The sequence below is a fragment of the Meriones unguiculatus genome (assembly GCF_030254825.1).
Source record: "Meriones unguiculatus strain TT.TT164.6M chromosome 13 unlocalized genomic scaffold, Bangor_MerUng_6.1 Chr13_unordered_Scaffold_67, whole genome shotgun sequence".
NCBI lineage: Eukaryota > Metazoa > Chordata > Mammalia > Rodentia > Muridae > Meriones > Meriones unguiculatus.
Window position 1 is genome coordinate 393,819 of NW_026843672.1, and position 6,933 is coordinate 400,751.

The following is a 6,933-nucleotide window of genomic DNA, read 5'->3' on the forward strand; positions in this document are numbered from 1 at the left end:
CCTGAGGTCAGATCCACTTGCTTCCTTCCCTGTGGGGTTTTCTCAAGACTGGGGATCCCAGTCTCTGGTGCCCTGGAGTGCACAGTTCAGCCGGGAAGGTGATCAGGACATGCCTCTTGGGTCTATTTGCTTGAAAACCTTACTCCTGCCTAAACAGCCCAGGAAATTTTCCAGGGATTAGCTGGGTGCTCTGAGGTTGAACCCAATTTTTTTTTCTCATCATTGGGTTTCTTATCACCTGGTAAACACAGTCAATGGTGTTTGGGGGCCAACAGTTCCAACTATTTGTCACTGTGCAGTCTCTGCTACCCTGCTGATTAGTCACAGTATGCAATCAGCTCTGCAATCTGGGATCTGTTTTTAATTTTTACTGAATATGAGTATTTTGATTGCATGCATGAATATGAACCTCTTGTGTGCCTGATTATCACAGTAGTCCAAAGATGCGTTCAGAACTCATGAACTTATAGCAATTGATAGTAGTGGGTCCCAGTTAAACACTGACAATTGAGACCAATTACTTGCAAGAGCAGCAAGAGCTCCTCACTGCTGAGCCATCCCTCCTGCCTTATGTTGCTTACTTATGATCATTATTTACATTACTAATATTTTCATCTTTCTATTTTTAGCTGTTTAAGCATGCATTCCCTTATAGTAAGATCTTATTAAAGTTTCAGTTTGAGCTAGGGCAGTGCAGATTTCTGGAAAATGAATACAACTGGAGTGAATGTATAATTCCTTGTAGAAGCTTCAGTAAAGACCTCTCAGTTCTTTCAATCTTTTGTGTTCGTTTGATTGACTTTTAGGGGAAGCTCTGTCTTACTATATAGGTCTGGCTGTCCTGGAACTCTTTGCATAGATCATGCTGGCATCTAATTCAATAAGATACACCTGCCTCTACCTCCTGAGTGATGGAATTTAAGGCATGACAGAATACAGCCAGCTTGTCCATCATTTTTTGTCATTAGTAACTGTTCATAAATTTCTCTGCTGTGTACTTAGTACTGTCCATCTCTTAATTTCTCTCTGTATGTCTCTGTCTCTCTATTTCTATTTCACTCTCTTCTCTGATTGTCTTTGTCCACATTAATTGGCATGTCTACTCCAAAGCTATATCCTATTCAAAAAGTTCAGATATGACACAGTTAAACCTCATTATTGAGTTTTCTTCTAAAGTGACTTAGTGATAATATTAACACTTATTTTTTAATAGAAAAGTTTTAATCTTTATTTTAAACTATAGACTATACATAATTTAGAAAGGAAAGTGTACAAAACAATGATCAAAGAATAATTGTGTGTTGTATGCCTTTTCTTTTGTTTGGTTAATCAGAAATATGATGTTATCAGCTATGATTATTGTTGCTTGCCACTCACATTATAGTTATCCATCTATTCACTGTAGTCCACTTTCCCTTCCACAAATATATGAGCCCCCCTTTTCATATACTGATATGCCACATCTCTAAGCCCTGGTGAAAACATGATATTCAGTACCATGTAGTCTTTTGACTGATGTCACCCATCTTTTCACTGTTCCCTGATATCCACATCTCATTTGTTGCTAGATAAAATATGATGACTGTGTTTTTTCCTTCCACCTGTCTCATGACAGGGTTCTGACCTACTTGCTCAAGTAACTGAAGATGATTCATAGATCACTCAAGAACCCAACTAATGTCTAATTCATATTCATGCCTTACAAACTAATGAAACTCCTTTAACACAGGTTTCCAAAGCACGCCTTTGGTTTTCCTTATGATCTAACCTTTAGGCTTTTTCTTCTCCCCTCCTTCACCTGATGCACAGAACCCAACTATCTAACACTGGCACTTCTGTGTCAGAAAATAAATGGAAGCAGCACTAGAATTATATGATTCTATTGCCAATGAAGTATAAATTTATATTGTTGCCACTCTTTCTGTTGTACAAATGCATGGCATATTTTAGAATTCAGTGACCTTCAATGATGTGCATGTGAAATTCAGCCAAGAAGAGTGGGCTTTGCTGGAACCATCACAGAAACAACTCTACAAAGATGTGATGCTAGAGACCTGTAAAAACCTCACTGCTATAGGTAAGACAGCAAATTTTCTTTCACTTTTAAAATAAGGAGACAAGTCTTACTTTGTTATTGATCCTTTTCTATAATTCCAATTGAGAATGAGGAAGAATGAGGTGAATAAGTCAGGCATAGTTCTAAGGGTCATAGAAGATAGTGATTTAAGTTTTGCTTTAATAATAACATGATATTTCCAGTAATATATATTTTCTTGTACTCTATTTTAGGCTACAATTGGGAAGACCATACCATTGAAGAACATTTTCAAAGCTCTACAAGTAATAAAAGGTAACTTTATGTGCACACTCATACAGATATAAATCTTAAGAAATTTTAATGTGTCCTGAAAGTTTGTTTTTTGTTTCTTTGTTGGCTGCTTTTTATTTTCTGTTTTTGAAATAGTTTTTTTTTCTGTGTAGCTGTGGCTTAACTTAGACTTGCTTGTTAGTCCAGTGTGCTCTCAAAATCACACAGATCTGCCTGCTTCTGTCTCCACAAATGCTGGGATTAAAGGAATGTACCAGCATAGCTGTGTCCTGGAGGTTTTAAAGAAAAGCAACAGTGCAAAAAGAGCACTGCTTCTAAGTGTACTGATGTTCATTAAAATCTCACAATTCCATGTACCTCAATGTGAGGTATCTGATTTGTGTTTGCAAGGCACTCCCCTAAGATAGAAGAAAATAATATAATGTTGTAACAGAAAATGCCCTTTACATCATATAGACATTACAGCTACTGAGTTGAATTGCCAATCTGTTTAGTCTCATTCTATCTAGTCAGATATTGTAAGAGGTATACCCATTGAATAGGTGATCAGTATGTGTCCAAAACCTTCTGGTAAGCAAACATTTCATAGTACAACTAGTGTTACTCATATTCATGCAGTAACATTGTAAAGTTTAGTGAGAGGAGCAGCTTATGAGAGTCAAGAATATTGTTGTGGAGAAACCTTAATCCATATATGACATGTCTATGACGAACAAAAACAAACTGTGTTAATTCAATGTGGGAATCTTTTATTATTCTTGTAATTTAAATAGGTATATCATATGTCACAATGTTTCTAAGACACATGAGTATAGAGATATTGAAAGAAGCAGTGTACCTGTCTTTCTACAAGAACAGTTGATTTTGTAGAAATCCCCAATTTGAGCAGATTTGCTGAATGTGATAAATGGTTACTGTTAATTGGTTTTGCATGTAGTAACACTGTAAAGTTTAGTGAAAGGAGCAGCTTATGAGAGTCAAGAATATAATTGTGGAGAAACCTTAATCCCTATATGACATGTCTATGATGAACAACAACAGAAAAAAAAGTGTTAATTCAATGTGGGAATCTTTTATTATTCTTGTAATTTAAATTGGTATATCATATGTCACAATGTTTATAAGACACATGAGCATAGAAATATTGAAAGAAGCAGTGTACCTGTGCTTCTCCAAGAATAATTAATTTTGTAAGAGTCCCCACTTTGAGTAGATTTTCTGAATGTGATAAAAGGTAACAGTTAATTGGTTTTGCAACTTCACTGAGAATTCATCAGCAAAGTCATACTGCTGAAAATACCTATGAATACTAGGAATTTGGAACTTCTTCTGCTTGTCCTGGCTCACTTTGTAAATGAAGTGTCATTCATACAGTACAAAAATTTGTGAAAAGGACTGCTGTGGTAAAACTCTGAATTCTTACAGTACTCTTCATATATATGAGAAAACCTGTTATAAAAAAAATGATGCCATAATAGTGAATCACATAACAAATGATCTTACCATCACAGGGATCTTCAAAAATACCCATAATGAAGGGAAAAAACATGAAAGTAAATAAAGTGATAAAACTTTAAAATTTTATTCTTCTTTGCCATTAGACTGAATTACAAAATTCATATAGATAAATATATTTATTAGTGTAATGCAATGACTGTGGTAAATCTTTCACATGTTCCAATTATCTTTGCAGGCATGAAAGCAGTCATATTGGAGAGAAACCTTCTAAATGCACTCTCTGTGGTAAAGCCTTCCCCTATACCACTGATCTCATATAGCATAAAAGAACACACACAGGAGAGAAGCCTTACAAATGTAATCAATGTCGTAAAGCCTTTGCAAAAAACAGGCATCTCATAAACAATAGAAGAACACATACTGGAGAGAAACCTTATGAATGTAACCAGTGTGGTAAAGCCTTTGCAAAGAAGAATAATCTCCTAAGGCATAAAAGAACACACACTGGAGAGAAACCTTATGAATGTAACCAGTGTGGTAAAGCCTTTGCACAAAACAGTCATCTCATACGGCATAAAAGAACACACACTGGAGAGAAACCTTCTGAATGTAACCAGTGTGGTAAAGCCTTTGCAGAAAACAGTACTTAAGCCATAAAAGAACACACACTGGAGAGAAACCTTATGAATGCAACCAGTGTGGTAAAGCCTTTGCACAAAACAGTAATCTCATACGGCATAAAAGAACACATACTGGAAAGAAACCTTATAAATATACTCAACATGATAAAGCCCTTGCACAACAGAGTAGTCTCTGAAAACATGAAAAAAACACACACTGGAGAGAAGCCTTCTGAGGTTAATTAGTGTGATAAAGCCTTTGCATGTAACAGTAATCTCCTAAGACAACAACACATTCTGCAGGGAAACCATATGAATATAAGTATGTGGCAAAGCCTTTGTACATAACATCTCCTAATACATAAAAGAACACATACTGGAAAGAAGCTGTCTGACTGTTACCAATGTAAAAAAAAAACTTTTGGACTTCAGAATCATCTTCACACTCATGAAAGAAATCCTAATGGATAGAAAGCCTGTGAGTGCTTTTAAACATGGTGAAACCATTCCACATTATAATCTTCATCATCTTGAAAGGATTCATACTGACAAGAAAACTTATGAATGTGTTAAAATGGTGAGGCCTTGCACAAATCTAGAGTCATCGTCATCATAAAAGTATCCTTACTGGAGAGGGATTCTGTGAGTATAAGCAATGTGGAAAGGTCTTTGTGTTCTTTGGTCCACTGAGATCCAACAGAACTGAAAAACTAGCTCAATTTGAAATGACCTCACTTTTCTGAAGGGGAAAGGGAATAGGGGCAATAGGAATGGAGGGTAGTACAGGGGGGAGAGAAGGGAGGGGGACTACAGTTGGAATTTAAAGTAAATAAACTTATTTTTAAAAAGAATACAATGAATGATGAATATCAATTACATGCAGCAGTATTATATAATAAGTTGTTTACGGAAGACTTCTTGATAATCCTGATTCTCAATATTTACTATTTTCAGTTGCCTCACTTTACACAAGAAACTTTTAGTCCAGTGGATGAATGTGTAGGGAATGGTGAACTAACACCAGCCAGGAAGTTCTCTGAGAGTATCACAACAGTGGTAGCCTGTAGAAGTTTCTTTGTGTACACATAACTATTGTTCCAGGGGTTCTATTGAAAAACATCACAACCCACACTGAATTTTGAGATATGAGGGAGGAGGCTTTCTTTTCCATGTATGACTCTGTTTCTGGATTAGATTTAGACATTGACACCACCAATCAAATTTGATAGATGGCCTTTGACACAGATCCCTGATAACTCTCCCCTCCCTTCAAATATAGGATAATTTGGTTCTGTGTCCTTGTTCTTATTCATATAATAGGAATGTGCTGTTTAATGCAAATTGGGCATCCTTGAATTGCCTAGCGTTAAACAATTATCTACACCTATGCTTGGAGCATCCCAGGCACTCCCCAAGGGATATAAGCCTCTGTTATCTGTTTTCTGGAATTAAAGTTGAACTTACTTTCTGAGGTGGTTCCCAGAGTGGCTGACCACTGTTATGCTTGCGGGCTTTCCAAGCTTTATACTACTCATCTTCTTCCCCTCATGCCTTCCTGGGCTGGTGGGAAACAGCCCTACAGGCAGCAAGAGAACCACATTGTTTGAAATGCCTGTGATAAAATGTCTCAGACTTCATAGCATTTCAAATTTCACATGTTTCTGGATGTGAGATGGTCAATCAAACAGTGTCTTGGAGTGGGACTCTTTAAAATGAGTTATACTTAGTGTTTAGTTCACTGTAAGGTTGTAGGCAAGCTTCATAGTATGAAATCTTCTAAAGTGAGTACAGTGGCCTATGGAAAATAAATAAGTGCAGGAATTTTATCTTTGTCTTTAATAGCTTAGTAGTGTTCTGATAACGTATTGTTGGATGGCAGAGGAAAGAAACTCCTTTTTGGGTGGACTAGGGAAAGGGGATGGGGGAAGATGGAGGGAGGGTCGGACAAGTAGGAGTTGACAGAGTGACCTTCAATCAGCATATATAATGAATAAATTGTGAAAAATAAAAACAATTAATAAAATAAAAAATAGTAAGAAAAACAAAACAAAAGAGCAAAAATTTGAGTCCAGTTTGGGTAACCACCCTCCTTCAAAGAAAAGAAAGAAGATATATACAAAGAAAAGAAAAACAGAATCTTTGTCTTTGCCACCTTTCTTCCCTGTGGGCTCACTTGGTAATCATTATCCAATGGAGAACATGCTTCTCTCTCTGAAGATTATGTTACCATAGAAGTAGGATTTGAACCTGGAACTAATGCCAGAGTTTCATAGTTAACATCTCAAGTCAAAACTACCTGCCATTTTCTCCCAGCAATCCTTCAGTCTATCCATGTTATCTGGTCCTCCAGACTAGCACAGCCCATGAAATACCCTGAATTCTCCTTCCCAGGGCCTGAGCTAACCTCACTCCCCTCTCACTCATCCATAGGCAAACTATTTTGGCTACCTGTTCCTGTCAAGAGCCATGCAGGAGCAACAGTAAAACAGCTGTAGAACTCATAGAATGTGGCTCCCTGTGAGCATA

The 6,933-nt window shown here is 36.8% G+C and overlaps 1 long non-coding RNA gene across 1 annotated transcript; it reads left to right on the forward strand.

Moving 5' to 3' along the window:
- Window positions 1-1,972: 1,972 nt before the first annotated feature.
- Window positions 1,973-4,127, forward strand: LOC132651395 (uncharacterized). Its single transcript, XR_009589084.1, has 3 exons — window positions 1,973-2,077; window positions 2,290-2,350; window positions 4,023-4,127. It is a non-coding gene; the product is annotated as an uncharacterized LOC132651395 (long non-coding RNA).
- Window positions 4,128-6,933: the final 2,806 nt, after the last annotated feature.